This window comes from Lontra canadensis, unplaced genomic scaffold (assembly GCF_010015895.1).
Source record: "Lontra canadensis isolate GAN:19392208 unplaced genomic scaffold, GSC_riverotter_1.0 scaffold40, whole genome shotgun sequence".
Taxonomy (NCBI): domain Eukaryota; kingdom Metazoa; phylum Chordata; class Mammalia; order Carnivora; family Mustelidae; genus Lontra; species Lontra canadensis.
In genome coordinates, this window is record NW_022631034.1 from 14,884,698 (window position 1) to 14,904,738 (window position 20,041).

Below are 20,041 nucleotides of genomic sequence, written 5' to 3' on the forward strand. Positions count from 1 at the left end.
GGCTACAGACCTAGTAGCAATACTTGAGATGGCATTTCCGTCTTTGTGGGTGGTATGCCACAGGCACTACACTGTGTGTGCAGGAGTGGACTGCTGTATATATCAGCTCTGCCTGCATTACAGGATTCTAACTCCAACAGCTTCACTGTGCAGGCTTGACTATTCCTAGCACTTTACCTCTCTAGGCTTTAATGAGCCATAGTTTCTTCATCTGTGAAATAAGGGGGTTGGGCAAAATCTTTTCCATTTTGAAAATATTATCCTGCTATGACTTGAACAAAGGGGAGACACAGTTAATAACCACAGCTCTAAGGATTGACTATCTGCTGATCAATTTCAGGAACTCAATCTCTACCTAGTAGGGAGTACTGTGGAAAATGCTTACAAATGATCGTGTAGAGGATGTCTGAGAAGGAAAAGGAGACTCAGTGTCACTGACTGCTGGGGAGTATTAGAATCTATTGGTTAACTTTGGCAGTGTTGTACTGTGAGGAGGTCATTTAGACAGCTTTCCCTGGATTAAAAAGCAGGAGGCAGAGGATCTTGCAGCAGAGAAAGCAGAGTGAGGGGATGAGAAGCCAAGCGCAGAGTGTGTGTACATGTGTGTACGTGTATGTGAATGTGTGCATGTGCAGACAGCTCCATTCCTCTGTACATGTGTGCATTCCCCACTGAGAGATAGACATCTAGCTAAGCTGCAGTTCCTTTGCTTTCCCAGTAATGCTTGGCAGAAGTTTTACTTGAATACTAAAAATTGAAAAAAGTTCAGGATTTTTTTTTCTGGTGAAGCATAGATGCAGATAAAAGTTTCCTATTGATTTCAGACCATTGTTACAATTGCAGGATTTTAAAATCCTGGGTTTTAAGAATACACTTTGAAATCTGTCAGTCTTTTAAAAAAATTATCTCTCTATGTCCTTTCTACTGCATTGGGCAGGTTAAGTGTAAAATTAAAATGATGATACAGAAAAAATATCTCTTAAAGTAAATTATAACCTGCAACAATGGACTAAGTCAGATGGAAAATTTAACTCCTGAGCAATTAATTGGTAGAAGGTACAGTGAGCTAAAGATTATGCAAGTTTGAAGGAAGAGTTACGGAGTTTGAGTTATTAACACAGATTTTGTATCACATAGATATAGTTTTAATTCTCTCCCTATCCCGTTACCAACTGTTTGACTTTAGGCTATTGATGTTTTTAAGCCAAAAATTTCCCATATGAGAAAAGAGGATTATATTTCCTGTCTCATAGTGTTGTGAAAAATGAAAAGATTATATATGGAATGCACTTAACCCAGTGCCTGGCACATAATAAGTGGTTGATAAATGGTCATTACAGTCTTTTTTAACACTCGTTCCCATACAGTAGGTGCTCAAGAAGCATTTGTTTAATGAATGTTTCCTGTAGTCACAGATTAATGAAATAAAAAAGTCATGTTTGTTATTGGCATGGTTAATTGCAACTTCATAAAAATTGTTAGTCCCTTACCAGTCCAGCAAAGAACATAGCACCTCATACCTTCTTGTGTTGTGTTTTCTGGGGATACACACACACCACACCTCATGAAATGGCTTTGAGTTGTGGGAAGGAAAATTATAGGCATACCTCCAAGATTTTACAGATTTAGTTCCAGATTACTGCAATAAAGTGAATATCACAATCAAGTGAGTCAAATGAGATTTTTGGTTTCCTAGTGCATATAAAAGTTATGTTTACATTATACTGTAGTTTATTAAGAGTACAGTAGCATTATGTCTAAAACAACAATGTACATACCTTAACTAAACAGTACTTTATTACTTAAAAATGCTAATCATCATCGAAGCCTTTAGGGAGTCACGATCTTTTTGTGAGGGTGTTTGCCTCAGTGTTGATGGCTACTCACTGATGAGGATGGTGGTTGCTGAAGGTTGGGGTGGCTGTGACAATTTCTTAAGATAAAGCAACAATGACATTTTTCATGTCAATTGATTATTCCTTTCACCAACATTTTTTTTTTTTCTCCTCCCGCATGTGATGTTGTTTGATAACATTTACCCACAGCAGAACTTCTTTCTGAATTGGAGTCAATCTTCTCAAACCCTGTTGCTGCTTTATTAACTAAGTGTATGTGATATTCTAAATCCTCTGTTTTCATTTCAACAGTCTTTGCAGCATCTTCGCTAGGAGTAGATTCATCTCAAGAAACCACTTTCTTTGCTCATTCCTAAGAAGCAACTCCTCACCCATGAATCTTTGATCATGAGAATGCCACTGTTCAGTCACATCTTCAGGCTCCGCTCCTAATTCTAGTTCCTTTGCTGCTTCTACCACCTCTGCAGTTACTGCAGCCAGTGAAGTGTTGGACCCTTCCAAGTCATCCATGAGGGTTAGAATCAACTTATTCATTTCCTGTTAATGTTGATATTTTGACCACTTCTTGTGAATCCCAAATGTTCTTAACAGCATCTAAAATGGCGAATCCTTTCCAGAAGGGTTGACTTTGCCCAGATCCAGCAGAAGAATCACTATCTATGGCAGCTATAGCCTTAAGAAATGTATTTCTTAAATAATAAGACTTAAAAGTCAAAATGAATCCTTGATTCCTGGGCTGCAGAATGGAGGTTGTGTTAGCAGAGATGAAAACAACATGGATCTTGTGGTACATCTCTACCAGAGCTCTAGGTTCATTGTCAACGAGCAGTAATATTTTGAAAGGAATCTTTTCTTCGGAGCAGTAGTTCTCAACAGTAGGCTTAAAATATTTAGTAAAACATGTTATAAACAGATGTACTGTCATCCAGGCTTTGTTGCTCCATTTCTAGATCACTGGCAGAGTAGATTTAGTAGATTTAGGATTTTCAGAATGGTACATGAGCATTGGCTTCAACTTCAAGACATCAGCTGCATTGCCCTAAGAGGAGAGTCAAGTTGTCCTATGAAGCATTGAAGCCAGCATTGACTTCTCCTCTCTAGGTATGAAAAGTCCGTCTTCTTCCAGTATAAGGCTATTTAGTCTACATTGAAAATCTGTTGTTTAGTGTTGCTACCTTCCTTAATTATCTTAGGTAAATCTTCTGGGTAGCTTGCTGCAGCTTCTCCATCAGCACTTGCTGCTTCACTTTGCACTTTTATGTTATGGAGAAGACTTCTTTCCTTAAACCCCATGAGTCAACCTGTGCTAGCTTCCAACTTTTCTCCTGTAGCTTCCTTACCTCTCTCAGCTCTCATAGAATTGAAGGGGGTTAGAGGGTTTGGGCCTTGCTCTGGATTAGGCTTTGGCTTAAGGGGATGCTGTGGATGGTTTGCTCTATCCAGACCACTAAAATTTTCTTCATATCAGCAATAAGACTGTTTTGCTTTATCATTCATGTGTTCACTGAAGTAGCACTTTTAATTTCCTTCAAGAACTTTTCTTTTGCATTTATAACTTGGCTAGCTGATGCAAGAGGCCTAGCTTTCAGCCTGCTTTGGCTTTAGACATGCCTTCCTCATTCAGCTTAATCATTTCTAGCTTCTGATTTAAAGTAAGAAACATGTGACTCCTCCTTTCACTTAAACACTTAGAGGCCATTGTTGAGTTATTAATTGGCCTACTTTCAATATTGTTGTATCTCAGGAAATAGAAGGCCCGAGGAGAGGGAGAAAAATAGGGAAACAGCTGGTCGTGGAATAGTCATAGCACACACAATATTTATCAATTAAGTTTGATGTCTTATATGGCACAGTTGTGGTGCCCCAAAACAATTACAATAGTAATATCAAAGATCACTGATCACAGATACACATAGCAAATATAATAATAATGAAAAAGTTTGAAATAGTATGAGAATTACTAAAGTGTGACCCAGAGACACAAAGCGAGCATATCTGTTGGGAAAACGTTGCTGATAGACTTGCTAGATGCAGGATTGCCACAAACCTTCCATTTGCAAAAAATGCAATATCAGCAAAGCACAAAAGAAGCAGAATAATAAAGTGAAGCACAGTAAAATGAGGTTTGCTTCTACAAGAAGAGCTCAGGGTGTGGAGAGTTTGACAGAGAGCAGGACTAGTGGGAGATGAACGGTAAGAGAGGGAGGCTTCTCTTAGGTAAGAGAGGGAAGCAGTGGAGGTAGAGGCTTAAGAGAATGTGAACATGACCAGTCACACAACACTAGCTCAAGAACCATTCTTTTTCTTCTTTCTCTTCCATCCCCTTTTTCTTGTCTCCCTCCCTCCCCCATTCCATCTCTTGCCTCGCTTCTCCTTCTCCCCTATCCCCTCCATACCTTTCCTTCTTTCCCTTCCTTCTTCCTTTCCATGAACTTCCATTTTCTTTATGCCTGTTCTCAGCGGGTAATTTTACTTGGGAAGTGACAAGCCAAACAGTTTGACTATGCCTTATGTTGGGCTAGGTGTTTTGGGGATGTAGGTGTACTTTCGAAATGCTTTCGGGGGCTCCTGGGTGGCTCAGTCGTTAAGTGTCTGCCTTGGGCTCAGGTCACGATCCCAGGATTCTGGGATCCAGCCCCACATCGGGCTCCTTTCTCAGTGGGGAGTCTGCTTCTCCCTCTCCTACTCCCCCTGCTTATGTTCCCTCTCTTGCTGTCTCTCTCTGTGTCAAATAAATAAATAAAATCTTAAAAAACAAAAAACAAAACTGTTTTCTGGGAAACCTCAGGTTTCTACAAGATGCTTCTATAGAGTTTCAAGTTTAATTCAACTAAAAATTATATTTCATTATTTTAAAAGGTGTAGTCAAAACCAAAGTGAAAATGTAAAGCTAACACAACAGACTCTACAATGTATCTGCCAATTTTTAGCACTTTAGAGACTGCGGAGCATACCAGGTACACAGGGTTTATCTTGTTTTCATGCAGATTTTAAGCTATGGTTCCCTTTTCTTATTTATGTGTATATTTGTTCTCCCTACAAGTGTGTTCTTTAGTGGGAAGGAGGGAGCTTTTCTCTGGTCTTTCCTTGAATTCAAGCCTGTACATGTCTGCCCATGTCAAATGATACAAATGAGCTCACTAGTTCAGCACGTGTGTACTGTGCTCCAGTAAATGCCAAGCAGAGCTCAGGCACATCTGCTCGCTCATGCTCTTATCATGGCTTATTAGACAATTGTGCAATAACAGGTGAACTCTACACACTGCGTCATGGTCCTACTTTCCAAATGAAGTGTCAGATGTTACTTGCCTAAATTAAGTATACACATAAGTGTAACTGTGAAAATTGAGGTGGGATAATTGCTGTTCAAACTAGAAATCAATCACTAATTAAAAACAGGAAGTTTCAAAGAAAATAGAATTTCCTGGCTAATACTATGAAAATTATAAGGATAACATGACACAAGTTAAGTTACATCAGCCCCAAATACAGTGTCCTCTACACAAAGTCTTCATTGTGTTTGTGAAATTTAAATTTGCAAAGTTCTTTGTTCTGTGAATTCTGACATGTTCTTAAGTTCTGAAATGAAAGATTGACTATAAGAAATAAGTCTTCCAGCATCTTTTAGTACAGTTTGAATCACCAGTTAATGTTATTGAAAAAGTACACTTAAAAGTGTAAATCTGTCAGTAAAAAAGTATTTACAGCACCATTTGAAGTTATCATGTAAGTAAGGGAAAAAGCACAAGGTATCAGGAAAATACTCATTCAACCCTATGCTATTGATTTTGCTACAGTCATGGTAAATGAGCAAGCAATGAGTTACACACTTATTGCCATTCCTTTAAAATACTGTGAGAAAAAGATACCAAGAAGCTGCTCATAAAGAATTGTTTATTTCAAAAAGTGAAATATGTGAAACCATTTTAATTCACCTGTTTCAAGGTGTGAGTACTATGCATTACACCAATTTGTTGGTAAGATAGGACCAAACAGAAAAACACGAAGGATATACTTTACTGAATAAAATCCTTGAAGCACATACAACAGGGAAAGTGTTTAAGTTAATTTTAATTAAAAAAAAAATTCCATCAAGTCAGTTGTCAAAAATGGATTGGTATGCAATTAGCATTGAGAAAGTAATGGCTAGAAAAACTATGGGATTTGTAAGATTTGTAATACAGGAGCAGTTGCCAAAATGAGTTCAAATAATTTTGGTATATCGAGTAGACAATCATTTTCTATGAAGTAGGTTAATAAGAATCTTTCAAACAATCTTTTATTTTTTTGATAGAAATTGCCAAATTTTAAAGGTGTACTCTTTGTTGCAGAATTTTTAGCATTGTGTGTGTGTGTGTGTGTGTGTGTGCGCACGCGTAAAATGAGTTCCAAAATTCCCTTTTCAATTGAAGTTACTTCTCCCAAGGCCAAGTGCTGATACAAATCTTTCAAAAGAGTCAAGAAATCTTTTTTTTTTTTTTTTACCCCTTCCTGGTAATAACACCATTAACAGAGCCTCTCTTAAAATATGGTTTTGTCTGCTTGTGTCTCTTGTTGACATTTTTAATAAGCTGAAGAAACTCAGTATGACAATGCTAGCTTGCCATGTTAATCTCATTTACAACTACCTATAATATCAGCAATAAAATTGAAACTTAAAATTTGGATTCAATATAAAAACAAAGCAAATTTAATTCTTATAAAACTGAGTAAATATGTGATTGAGATGGGTATTGAAATGTATAATATTCTTCAATGACATTACTGAATGTCTCATAATATTTCAAGGGATGTATATAATGTATATACACACACACACACACATATATATACACACACACATATATATATAATTTTAAACTCGGTGAAAAAACCATCAAATGTAATTCTGAGATATTACTAATTCATATTGCAGACACAGATTTTGTACTATTCCTCTTTCAAGATTCTGGATGTGTTTAATTGAAGACTTCTGAGGTTACAAAGAAAGATGTTAAAATAATTTACTCATCATCTGTGTAAATCAGAATTTTCTCTAGCCTCTGCAACCAAAACAAATGCAGAAATAAATTGGATACTCCTGCTGAAATTAGATTACAACCATCAATTGTGGTGCCTCGTTTCAAAGTTTCATGTATAGTCCAGTAATCTTGTTTTCTTATCGATTGTCTCCCTGAGTGAATATTATGAATTCAAACTTACAAAATAAATTCATACCTGAACATCATTTGTATATTCTTTATACTGGAGTTTCTGTCCAATATTTTATTTTGTTTCATTTTACTTTTCTCTTTCTTTTCACTTTTATGGCTGTACTGCCTTTCATTTATATTCATTAAACATCTACAATGTTCTAGGTTCTAGAGATTTAACAGAAAAGATCCCTGATCACATGGAAACTATCTTCTCTTAAGAAAAAAAAACAAAACTGCTATTAAGTTTTTGAACTATGATCCTAGATTTTAATTTCTACAACAAGGAGGATCCAACCTGAATCGGCAAATTCTTCCTTTCCCATAGATGCTCTCTGTGGAACAGACTTCCTAGAGATGTTTGGAACTAAGCAGTGAACAGACTTTAGAGTAGAGGTAGGGAGAGCACTGGATATATTTGTTTCAGAGTGAGTTGTTCAGGACCTCAGCTTTAAAGCCTTAGGTTTTCTTTATGAAGGCAGAAGGAAATAACAAAACAAAACAAAACAAAACTCTGTATTATTTGCAAGCTTTGCCAGTTCCCAAAACACATGTGCTGTAGCTGCAGTTCGTAAGTTTGTAGTAGTTTCAAAGGTCTGAACATGACCTAGAAAGATCAGTCAACAAGTATTTATTAACCACCAGCACATTCCTAGGTATTTTCTGAAAAATAAATAAGAAATATTAGATATTTTCTCTGTCCTTAAGAAGTTTGAGAACTAGCTCTAAAAGAAAACTAACCGTTCATCATACCGGGCACAAATAGACAAAACTATCTGTAAAGTGACACTTAGAATGGAAAGATAAATCAGCTGTTCCCTTTTCCTAAGGCTGGATGTAGCCAGATATTACTGTAATACAACATGGAATATAATATGGCCATAAAAGAAAGACTTTCAAGCAATGTGCCATTGACTTCAAAGCCGTAGGTATTTTGAAAAAGAAGAAAATGTGGGATAAAGTGGTTGGGAAGAAAATTCTGTGGAGGTAGAAGGACACCATTTGGGTCAGTGGTATGCTGGAGCTAGCTCATGCCATCTCCCAGAGGCCATCCATGGGTATTTTTTCCCTAACTCTGAATTGAGTGTTGCCATTTTGGTAGTGAATACTGGTCACAATGGAAAATATTTATAATGTGGAAAATGGCAAATACTACAAATCATGCTTTTCTCTTTGTTTTTATTTTGTTTTTGTCTTTTAGCAGAGACTTGCTTGATAAACATTAACCAGTATACCACTGGTCTATTTGGATGCATAGTAGAAGGTTAGCTAGTGGTTAGGAGTGGAGTTCCTGTTGCTGAAGAGGATCATTGATCTGTATTAGTCACTGTTGCCTAATAAGCTTAGCAAATTGTTGTGCATGAGATGGATAAGTTGAAAAAGTAATAGGAGAAGAAATTCTTGGGACCAGCCCCACTCTGAGGTATTCAATTTCCCATGAGGATACTCCCTTGTGCTTAGACACGTAGTGCCCTTATATTTCCCTAAAAATGTTGAGCCAGCTGCTCCCCATCTGTGCCTCACTCAGAAGTGCCTTTCCTTCACTCTCCCTCATCAATTGACCCTTTCTGAGTCACTTTGGCTAAAAAGTTAATTTCATCACGTCTTATCAAAGTGTCACTAGATTGTAAGAGCTCAATGTGGAAAGCATTTCCTTGGATTATACTTTAGCATTCAGTAGATTTGGGTTCAAATCTGGCTCTATTTCTCATTTATGCTGTGACTATGGGCAACTTGATAAGGTAAGTTGGCTTCAGTTTCCTTATTTGTTAAGCATAGTTAATAATATCTTCTTCGTAACATAAAGAGACACAAATGAAATGGTACATGGGTGTAGAGAATCTAATGACGTTCCTGGCAGCCAGTAAGTAGGAGCTATCATTATTTTGTGTGGTATTATGTACAAATATAAACATATAAACACATATTTATAACTCCTCCAGCACCCCAACTTTTTTCTTTTTTAAAATTGAGATGTAGGGGCACCTGGTTGGAGAGTTGGTTAAGCATCTGACTCTTCATTTCAGCTGGGGTCTGATTTTGGGATTGTGGGATTGAGCCCTGTGTGGGGCTCTGTGCTCAGTCCTGAATCTGCCTGGATTTCTTGCTCCCTTTCCTCTACCCTTCCCCATCCTCCCCTCTAAAATAAATATAATCTTAAAAAAGTAAAATAAAATTGAGATATAATTGACATATAACATTGGTTTTAGGTGTAGTGATTCAGCATTTATATATATTGTGAAATGATCAGCACAGTAAGTCCAATTAATGTCTATTTTACACACATAGTTTTGATTTTTTTCTTGTGTTGAGAACTTTTAAGATTTATCCTCTTAGCAACTTTCAAATATATAATAGAGTATTATTAACTGTAGTCACTATGCTGAATATTACACCCCCAGGACTTATTTATTTTATAACTGGAAGTTTGTACGTTTTGACCCCATCACGCATTTTGCCCACTCCCCTCCCCTCAAGCAACTACGTATTTGCTCTCTGTAACTGCTTTTGGTTGTTCTGTTTATTAGTATTAGATTATACATATAAATGGAATCATAGCATTTATCTTTCTCGGTCTCACATTTCATTGAGCCTAATGTCTTTAAGGTCTGTCCATGTTGTCACAGATAGAAAGACTTCCTTTTTTTAATGGCTGAATAATATATATGTATATTACTCCTAATTTCATAGTGGCTGCACCAATTTACATTTCCACCAACAGTACACAGTGATTCCTTTTCTCTACATCCTTGCCAATACTTGTTATTTCTTGTCTTTTTTATAATAGCCATTCTAACAGGTGTGAAGTGATATTTTATTGTAGTTTTGATTTGTAGTGCTCTGATTAGGGATATTGATCATCTTTTTACATACCTGCTGGCCATCTGTATATCTTCTTTAGAAAAATCTCTATTCAGATCCTCTCTCCATTTTTAAATTAGTTACTATTATTCTTATTTGCCATTGAGTTGTATGAGTTCTTCATATAATATTTTGGATATTAACTCCTTATTAGATATATGTTTTGCAAATATTTTCTCCCACTTAGTAGGTTGGCTGGCCTCCCAACTTTTAAGGAGGGTTTATGCAAATTTGTTATCTAGCTGAAGATTTCTTTTATGTTATAAATATGACACAGTGACTTATTTACCTCCATTGAGTTTTAGAGCAACAGGAACAGTCTCATTTTTATTGAGATATATGTGGAGGGGAGGGCTGGTTGACAAAACATTTGCCTGACCCCCCCCTTTAAAAAAAAACCCCTAAAGGCTGTAAGAGGATGCTGCAGTTTCTATTTTCCTATACATCATGTGCATGTTGATGCACATTAATGCAACTGTGATAATACTTTTGTGATGTTAAACCAATGTATTTGTCAGCTTAAATCATATTCCCTTTTAGCATTCCATTCCTAAGGCTGAGAGGTGAAGCTTATTGCTTTAGGGAATGAGAGGGAATGGCCCCTTCCTGGAACCCATAAGGTCATTGATGTGCTTTGAATCTTAAGGCTGGCTGTTGCGAGTACAAGGCTGTAATAGTGATATACAGACAATCTCAAAAAAGAAAAGCATTTTCCATTTCCTTTGGCCCTTATTTACAAGACCCAGACATGCATTACTAGAGTATAGAAGTTATTGTTTTGTTTTGTTTTTGTTTTTTAATGTGTCTGGAACAAATAAAAGAACAGGATATAAAGAAGAAGATCTACCCCTTCTTGCACTCTTGAGTTATGGGAAAAGTAAGACCAAAGTAAAGTGAAAAATTATACGTGGTGTTTTATTGTCCTTTTTTGGGAGAGGAAATTGAAGGAGGAGTATCACAGAAGTATCTACATGTTACTGGGGAGTCCAGGAACATGGCTATGAATGTGTGTGTGTGTGTGTCTCTGTGTGTGTGTGTGTGTGTGTGTGTGTGTGTGTAGTAGTAGTGTAGTAGCATAATCTCCTTGGGTATACAGCTAAAGATTGCAAACATATAGAGCATGGATTAGCAAACTTTTCTTGTTAAAACTCGGGTAATATTTTAAGCTTTGTGGACTACATGATACAAATCTGCAGTAATAGCACAAAAACTGCCATAGATAATACATAAATGGATGGGTGTGTCTGTGTTTCAGTAAGACTTTATTTATAAAATCAAGTAGTAGGCTGGATTGGCTTTCAGATTATAGATCACCATCTCCCACTCCACAAGACACCTCAGATGTGGATATTTCCAGCATGTCACAGGGCTTCTGTGAAGGTGTCCATGGGTGCCATGAGAACTGGTAGACCACCAGAGGACTGAAATAAAGACAGAGAGGCTACTGTTTCTAGGGAACAGTGACAGGAGTTAATGGTGTGCAACCCTCCAAAATTCCCACTTCCAAGCCATACATTGATGGCTTGGACAAGGAGAGACTAGAAATATCTTTCATTTATTTCCACCAAACAACAATACTTTGCTGAGGTTTACTTTTTGCCTTTAATATTAGAAATTATTATTTTTTTCAGGCACCTGGGTGGCTCAGTCAGTTGAGTGTATGACTCTGGATCTCAGCTTAGGTCTTCTCAGGGTTGTCCATCCAAGCCCTTCATTGGGCTCTTCGTTTTGATTCTGATACTCATCTGTGGTACATCTTTCTTCCATGATATTTAGTCATTACTCCCCATCATTTCTTCCTTAATCTTTATCTACTCTCCCCATTGCTCAGCCGGTGGAGAATCACTCATCTATCTATATACTACTGAGTCAAGGGCAGGTGATATTGCATGGTGGAAAATAATTTTCTAGGAAACTTACTTCTAGATGAATAGATCCTTAGTGTTTTTGGAAATAGTTTAATCCCTGTTACAGGTTGAATTATGCACCCCCCCAAAATATTTTAAGTCTTAACCCCTAGTATTTCTGAATATGACTTTATTTGGAAATAGGGTTTTTGTCAATGACCAAATTAAGATGAGTTCATTAGGGAGGGTTCTAATCCAGTGTGGTTGGCATTCATAAAAAAGGGGAATTATAGAAGGAAGACAGTGTGAAAGCACAGAGAATGCCTCACCTATAAGTCAAGAAATATTAAGACAAAAGCTAGCAGGGAGGCATGGAATAGATTGTTCCCCTCAATTCTCAAAAGGACAGCCCTTCTGGCAGCTTGATTTTGGACTTCTAGACTCCACAACTATGAGACAATACATTTCTGTTCTTTAAGCCAACCTGATTTGTGGTACTTTGTTTTGGCAGCCCCAGGAAACTAACACAATCTCCTTCACTGTTTCCCTTTGGAGAATATTCAAAAGTTAAAGAGCCAAAGCTTCCAAATGAGCACACAGGACTAAGATGTCACTCTAACTCATCCTGTAACTTCTGGTTGGTTCTTGCCAAATATCCTATTGAACACACAGAACTAATTCTACTGATTTTTATTTAATTCTAGATAAAAATTCATTTTTAATTACACTGTTATGTAACTATATATAGATCACAAATGAAAAGAATCATCAAATGCCATCTGTTTTTTTCAAGGCAGGACCCCGGTCATCAATCTGGATTTTGATCCTGGCACCCAAGGTAACGTAAGGAGGTCCTAATCCTGATACTTTTTCCCCCCTCTATTAAATTCTTAGTATTTTGTGGGGCACCTGGGTGACCCAGTTGGCTAAGCACCTGCCTTCTGCTCAGGTCATGATCTCAGGGTCCTGGGATGCTGTCCTCATCAGGCTCCCGGCTCAGCAGAGAGCCAGGTTCTCCCTCTCCCTCTTCCACTCTCTGTGCTTGTGCTCCCTCTCTCTCTCTCAAATACATAAAATGTTAAAAAAAAAAAAAAATCTTAGTATTTCTTCCGGGAAGCCATAAAACAACTCTATGTCTTTAGAATGAAAGAGAAATACAAGGTGGTAATTATCCTGTTAATTTTAATGGCATAATTTTAGACCCCGAGGTGAATTCTTTTTATTGTAATCATCCAGTTTGACTGGATAGAAAAAGCCAAAGAAAACACAAGCATGACAAACTTTAGTTTGGTTTCAAGTCTGTGGCTTCTGCCCTCTCAGAGAGTGATTTGAGCTTCGAGGATGAATTCCTTGACTTGCCGGGTATTCTTTTAGTGTACAAGGATATTTTTGTGCTGTTCTGTAGCTTGTATCCAATGGTATTGTGTAAGCTGTACTATAGGGAGAAAGAAATGATTAAAAGCATTTGTGGCTCATCGTTAAATATAGAAATCATTATAATTGGATTAATTTAGGAAATACACAATGATGCCTGAGTTTCCCCTTGAGAACCAAATATACGTTGAGAACTATTTTCAGAACGCACAGAGTTGGCTTTCTCGCATTAAAAAATACAGATTCATAATTCAGACTCCCTTAGTCCCAGGCCTCAGTTAAAGAAAGTGTAACATCTGCATGCCACATTAGGTGGTATTTTTGCTTGAGTCAAATCCATCTCTGGAAATAGTGAATATGGTTTTCCGCAGGTAAATACAGCAGTGCTTCATGAAGCTTTGGTCCTAGAGGTACAACTGGAATTTTGCAAATGCCACTGGAAGCAGTTACATCAATCCTAGTAGGAGAAAGGAGAGTAGTAGATGTAGAAAATTTAAGTGATGGAATAGTCATGTAACAAAATACTTTCAGCATATCTTTTGTTATGTAACGTTACCCATGACATGCCTATCAGTAATATTGTCAGAGGCTGTAATTGAAGAGATATATTAATTATTATCAGTCACCTCCAGCACTCTTATGGATGGTAGAGTGATGTCTTCATAAAATAAAGACACTGATATCTGGTGTGCGGGAGGCTGTGGAGACAAGATTTTTTTTTTCCCAAAGGTCTGTAGCTAAAGGTGCTCCAGCTTGGATTTCCTTTTAGAACCATTCCTAAATTCCTGGACTGAAAAACTACTGGAGATGTAACATCCAACTTCCTCTCTCTTTTCTCTCCCTCCTTTTCTTCTGCTCTGGGAAAAGAAAAATTAAGGGCACAGCATGGTTAAGAAGCCCAGTGCCATAGTCTGGGAGGACTAATGTAAGTTCCAGCCCTTCTGCTGGATTTCCCCTTCAGTTTGTCTGAGGGGGTTAGTTGCCTGCCTCACAGGCTTCTGCCCCTTTCTGGCTCTGTGTGCCAGTACGAAACAGGTTCAGACAAATTAAGGCCTTTGGAGCCTGCCTTTTTTTTTTTTTTTTTCATTATCTCCTCACTTATAAGCTGCAATTTTGTAGAGGGAAGTAGGAGTTTGTTAGCAGAAAGCAGTAGATTTCCCACAAGTTGGAAAAGACATATCTATCGCTGTTGTTTTTAATTGGAATTGGCAGAATATGTTCAGAATAAAACCCGATTGTTTCCACCTTCATTTTTCCCCCAACAATTTGAAATAGTACCTGGAATTATAATAGACTTCCATATCCCCTGTATAGGTCAGAGTCTGTTTGGCAAAAGTGGGGATCAAAACAGTTCTTTCAAACCTGTGGCAACAGTGGGATATGAGCACTGCTAGAAACATTTCCCCAAATTATGTGAAATGATTCCAGCAGGGTGGGATGAAAGACAGAGTAAGGGCTGCTAGGAGGAGTGATCCCTGGAGCAAGGAATGGAAGGGAAGACTTTTGGGAAAAATCTGTAAGTCTTCTTTAGCAGATCATTCTACTTAGGTGGATGTGGATTTTGGTGGAACCACATGTATGTCATTACCTGGGGGTAGCTCCTGAAATTTTCCAATTATTGAGAACTCAGATAAATAAGATAAATAGATTTGGAGGTACGGGTTCACTTTTCTTGTATGAAAGGAGATAAAAGGAGACTGGAGGCCAACCCCCAACCTCCCCCCACTAAAAAAAAATCCAACTAACAGTTGGCTCATGACTAGTTCTTGATGACAACTTGGTCCTGTTTAGATGTTATCTGACTTCCCACTACTGGTACTTTTATTTGGTTGTCAAAATTACTAGTCTAGGTTGTTAATCTAATTATAAGATTATTATATCATCAGAATTTGATCTTTCACATCTCAGGCTATTTTGAAGTACCTATCAAACCTGTATATTGAAAAAATTCCAGATTCGTTTATTTTTGAAGGAGTAATTTTTCTACTGAAGATTATGTGTAAATGTTGGAGAGTCACAGATAACATTTGCAGTCTTTTGTGTGTGTCTGCAGGTGCTCCCAGCATAGAGATGTCATTGCTGCCACATAGCTTTCTCTTTCCTCCCTCTCACATCTCACCCACATCCGCATGCAACAACACACTACCTACCAGGGATTGTCATTTTTTGCTAATTTTGGCCTAGAGTCTCCCTGGCTGTAAAGTGTTTTCATGCTAAAGATCATCATTCAATCAAAGAAAGGAGATTTTCCTAAGTATTTAGTATTGAGAAGCTTCTTTTCTGCAATCTAAATGTTCTAGTGAGATTTGTTCAGTATTATTAAAAATATGAGCCCACTGTAATCTTTCATGTCTTCCAAAGGAATTTGGAAAGTAACTCTGTTCTTCAAAACCTCAGAACATTTCATGTTGTAACTCTTACTTAAATCTTCACTGTAAAACTCAAGGAATTGAAAAATTAAGTTGCCTATCCTATTTTTTAAAAACTTGTTTCCTCACACGAATGCCTCTTCTTTTCCACAGCACTCTTGCCTTTTATGGACTAATTTCTGTCGGCACACAGTTTGTCTTAATTGGACGTGACATGCCATTTGAAAAATTTTGAGCAATCAGAAATAGCTGATTATAGGGATTCCTACATCCTTCATTCTCAGTTCCTGGTTTTGTAATGTCACTGCGTTCCCACCTTCAAATTACATTATGGCAATTCAGTAGGGCCAAGAGGGAGTATAGTGTAATGGTTAAGAAAATGGATTTTGAGGTTTGAAAGGCAAATTTAGAAATGTTGCTCAGTTCATCTTAGGCAAATTATTTAATGTCTTTCTTTTTTTGGTCATCTGTAAAAATGAAGATTATAATATCTGTTTCATTGCCATGAAGATTAAGTGAAATATTATGAGTAAAGTGTATCACAATCAGCACTCACTGATGGTTAAGACATTAACAAGAGACTGGTTTATCACGAAAAAGGTGCTAGAGATTCTGTCCAAAAATAGAAATTTCTCAGTCGGACACATTATTTTACTTTCCTACTATAATTTACCATTTTATAACTATCATTCTAAATTAATACATAGTTAATCCTGATTTCTGATATGTAGTGGTGTTTTCCAGCTATAATGGGGAAATTGCAATATGCCCAAAGGTAATTGGATTACAAGGTACATGAGAGATGTGAGGGAATATAGATAAACTATTTGTGTGAGATTTTTTTTAAATTTTTTATTATTTTTTTAAATATTCTATCTTCAGGGGAGCCTGGGTGTCTCAGTTGGTTAAGCATCTGCCTTCAACTCAGGTCATGATCTCAGGGTCCTAGGATGGAGCCCCAGGAGCCCCATTCCATGTTGGGCTCTGCTCAGCAGGGAGCCTGCTTCTCCCTGTGCCAAGCTGAATTGATTAAAATTTATTCAATGATTTAACAAATTTTATCAAATCTAAGATGATTTTGATTATAAAAAGGCACCCCAATTTCAGAAAGTATGCATTGTAGAGTCCATGAAATACGGTAGCATTAATTTTCAAGGATTTATTCTCTTTGGGAACTGAATATGCTTTGTAATTCAAGTTCTTCCTCTCTCCTCGTCACCAGTATAATTGGCTGATTGGCACTTACAAGGATGAGAGCGCCTAGGAAACAAGCTTTGGCAAATATTTGTGGATGCCTTTGTTGGCAGATCCAAAAAAAATCCACATCATTTCTAGGGCACCTATTTTAATACTACATTGGGATAATTTTGTTTTTTAAAAAAGGACAGTATAATAATCCCTTCTATTAAATATAACTGGGTATAGTCATTCTTTTTTGTCTGAGTATAGAATGATTCAAAATAATGGATGATACATTTAATAAAAATACATTTGATAAAAATGGCCACACTATAGACAAAAATTGTTATGATTATAACGAGTTTTTTATATAATTATTCAAAGTACTTTATTGTATTACTATTAAAGTCAGTTATTTATTATAATTTTCATAAGCACTCTCTGTCAAATAAATAAATGAAATCTTTAAAAAAAGGAGGGGGCTCCTGGGTGGCTCAATTTGTTAAACATCTGCCTTCAGCCCCGGTCATGATCCCAGGGTTCTGGGACCAAGCCCCACATCTGGCTCCTTGCTCGATAGGGAGTCTGCTTCTCCCTCTCCCTTTGCTGCTGCTGTTGCTGCTCTCTGCCTGTCAAATAAAAAAATAAAATCTTTAAAAAAAAAATATATATATATACACACATATGTATAATGAGTTTAATATATATGGTGTCTCTTACCCAGTCTCATAAATGTAGGAAAGTACATACACTTGTAACAACTTAGTTTGATATAGATGGAAAATGCATAGTTTGTATGGAATCTGGGCCTTTGGTTTTACTAGTGCTTATGGGTTCCAGATCTGAAGCTCTTGTCACATGGAGTTCCTTTTCAGTTTGTGATAGAAATCTGAGCTGTGGATGCTTTGACCCTCAAACTTCTCTATTCAGTCTCATCCAATCTGTTGCTACATTTGTAAATCGAAGATGACCAGTGATTCTGACAAATTGGCTGTAGTCCGGAAAACAAATGCATAACGCATAGGGAACTAGACATTTTTAGTAGAATTATAAGCTAATTTGTTTAAAATTATTATAAGGGATAATATTTCACTACATATATGCACACATACATGTGTTTATACTCGTAGCAAAATATATTTAATATCATATGTCAAAAATGGAACTATTTTCAGAAAAACAAAATATTAAAACCACTGTGATAGAGAGGGATCCTGTAAGATGGGTGTTAAGGCATAGCATAGCAAACGTTGTCCAGGCTTTAAGTCAGACAGATGTAATTGAAAAATCTTACTTCTTGTTGAGAATTAGCTGTGATCTTAGGCAAGCCACTTGACCATTCTGAATCTCAGCTTTCTCATGTGTGAAAAACTAGTAATACCCTTCTAATAGATGTATTAAGAAGTTGATTGAGATAAACTATGTGAAAACAATTAACTCCACCTCTCAGACTACTCAAAAAATTGCTTTGGGTTCATTCTCTCTCAAAATCAGTATTGTGCATTGGTTATTATGTAAAAATGTCTACATACATAAAAATGCAAATGCACTTAATATCATTATCTAATCAAGAACATCAAACAATAATTTTCTGTGTATAATATAGGCCTTCAGTACCCTTCCCCGTTTTTTGTGTCTCCATCAACAGCAGTGGAGACTCGAGATCCTACCTGTTCTCCACTGTCACTCCAGTCTCACCACCATTAGCTACTCTGAGACTCACAGATTAAACCATCTTATACCTTGGTTTCTGTTATGTTTGTCTCCATAAAATGCCCCAGAATCCCAGGCCACCCTTCATCTCCTGCACTCTAACACCCTGTATTAGTTCAGGAAATCCTGCCACAGGACCCTGAAGAAATCACGGGTAATGATCCACAGAATCCCCAGTACATTCAGCACATTCTTGAACACTCACCTCACCTTCTCCCTCTGACTGGCCACCTGGTTCTCAACACGGCTACTTCTGCAACCCTCTCTAAGTAGATGTTCAGTTTTTTCCTGCTCCACTTACATAGCTGTATGGTAGGTATCTACCCTGCTCCTCAAGACTGTTTCCTTTTCTCCTCCCAGCTTTGAATCCCATGTCATCTGTCATTTTACCACCTTTGCTTTGTTGAAGTCAGCTCCCAATCTCGGGTCACACCCCTTCATTTCTTAAAGATTTTTGCTCCTGGCTCTTTGTTTCTCAATCCAAGGCCATCCTCAGTCTCAGTGATTTTTATTTTTATTTTTATTTATTTATTTATTTATTTATTTATTTAAAGAGGGAGATGGAGGGACTGAAAGAGAAGGAGATGGAGAGAGAAAATCTTAAGCATAGAGGGGGATGCTGGGCTCCGTCTCACAACTCTTAGATCGTGACCTGAGCCCAAATCAAGAGTCGGACGCTTAACTGACTTTGCTACCCAGGCATTCCAGTGATTTCAATATTATAGGTGATCATTCCTATAATGTGACCTCTCAGTTCCTTAACCTCTTCCTTTACTGATTCTGTCTCTCATCTGATTGCATCCATTCATTCACTCTCAGGGTCACATCCTAAATCTCCTCATTACTAAAAGCCTTCCCATAATCCTAAATTCACACAGTGGCCACCACCTCCTATATTCTCAGTTCAATTCTTCTAATAACTTTACCCCAACAATCTTTAAGTCCTGCTGGAATCTATATCCACTGCTTCTCCCGTTTTTACTGTCCATTACTTATCTTGTGTTCACATCCTCCCTAGACACTTTAAATTTCATGTTCAATTAATAAAATTACCTCCTTTCGTTCACCCTCGGCTCTTTCACTGAGTTATGAAAAGATTGGTCTGGTAAGCTTGAGGAGATGTGTTGCTCAGATACCCCTTTGAGAAAGAAATTGTCAAATGGGAGGGCATATAGTTGGCTGGTAGTCTCCAGCTTTTAACAGCTATGGGTCTGCTGTGAACTCCTTGGAGTGGTCCGATGATTCCAGCCAATGACTGAGCAAATGATGGTCTCAAGGTCTAGCCTTTTCCACTCAATGCAGGACTTCTTTAATGGGCTTCCTATTCCACTAGCGGGGCTTGTCCATTGGTATCAGGGTCTGCCAGCTCCCTCTTTCCAGTCTTGCTTCCTTCTCTTTCATTTCAGAGGCATTATTTCCCAAAAAACTTTTACACTCCAAATTCCATCTCAGCATAGGGCACAGCTGGAAAAAGTACAACAGTAGTTAAGTCGATCTCTGCTGGTTTTGTTCCTGCACCTGGACTTTGCCGTTGGTCTCACTTTTAATTTATGATCAAGTAGGTAAGTGGGCCCTTTGTATAGCTAGGCAGTCATAGTGAATTTTCTTAGTCCATTTACTATTTAACTCTTCTACATCATTATTTCATG

At 37.4% G+C, this 20,041-nt stretch overlaps 1 pseudogene; it reads right to left on the bottom strand.

The window, feature by feature from the left end:
* Window positions 1-1,798: 1,798 nt before the first annotated feature.
* Window positions 1,799-3,555, bottom strand: LOC116875095 (annotated as a pseudogene).
* Window positions 3,556-20,041: the final 16,486 nt, after the last annotated feature.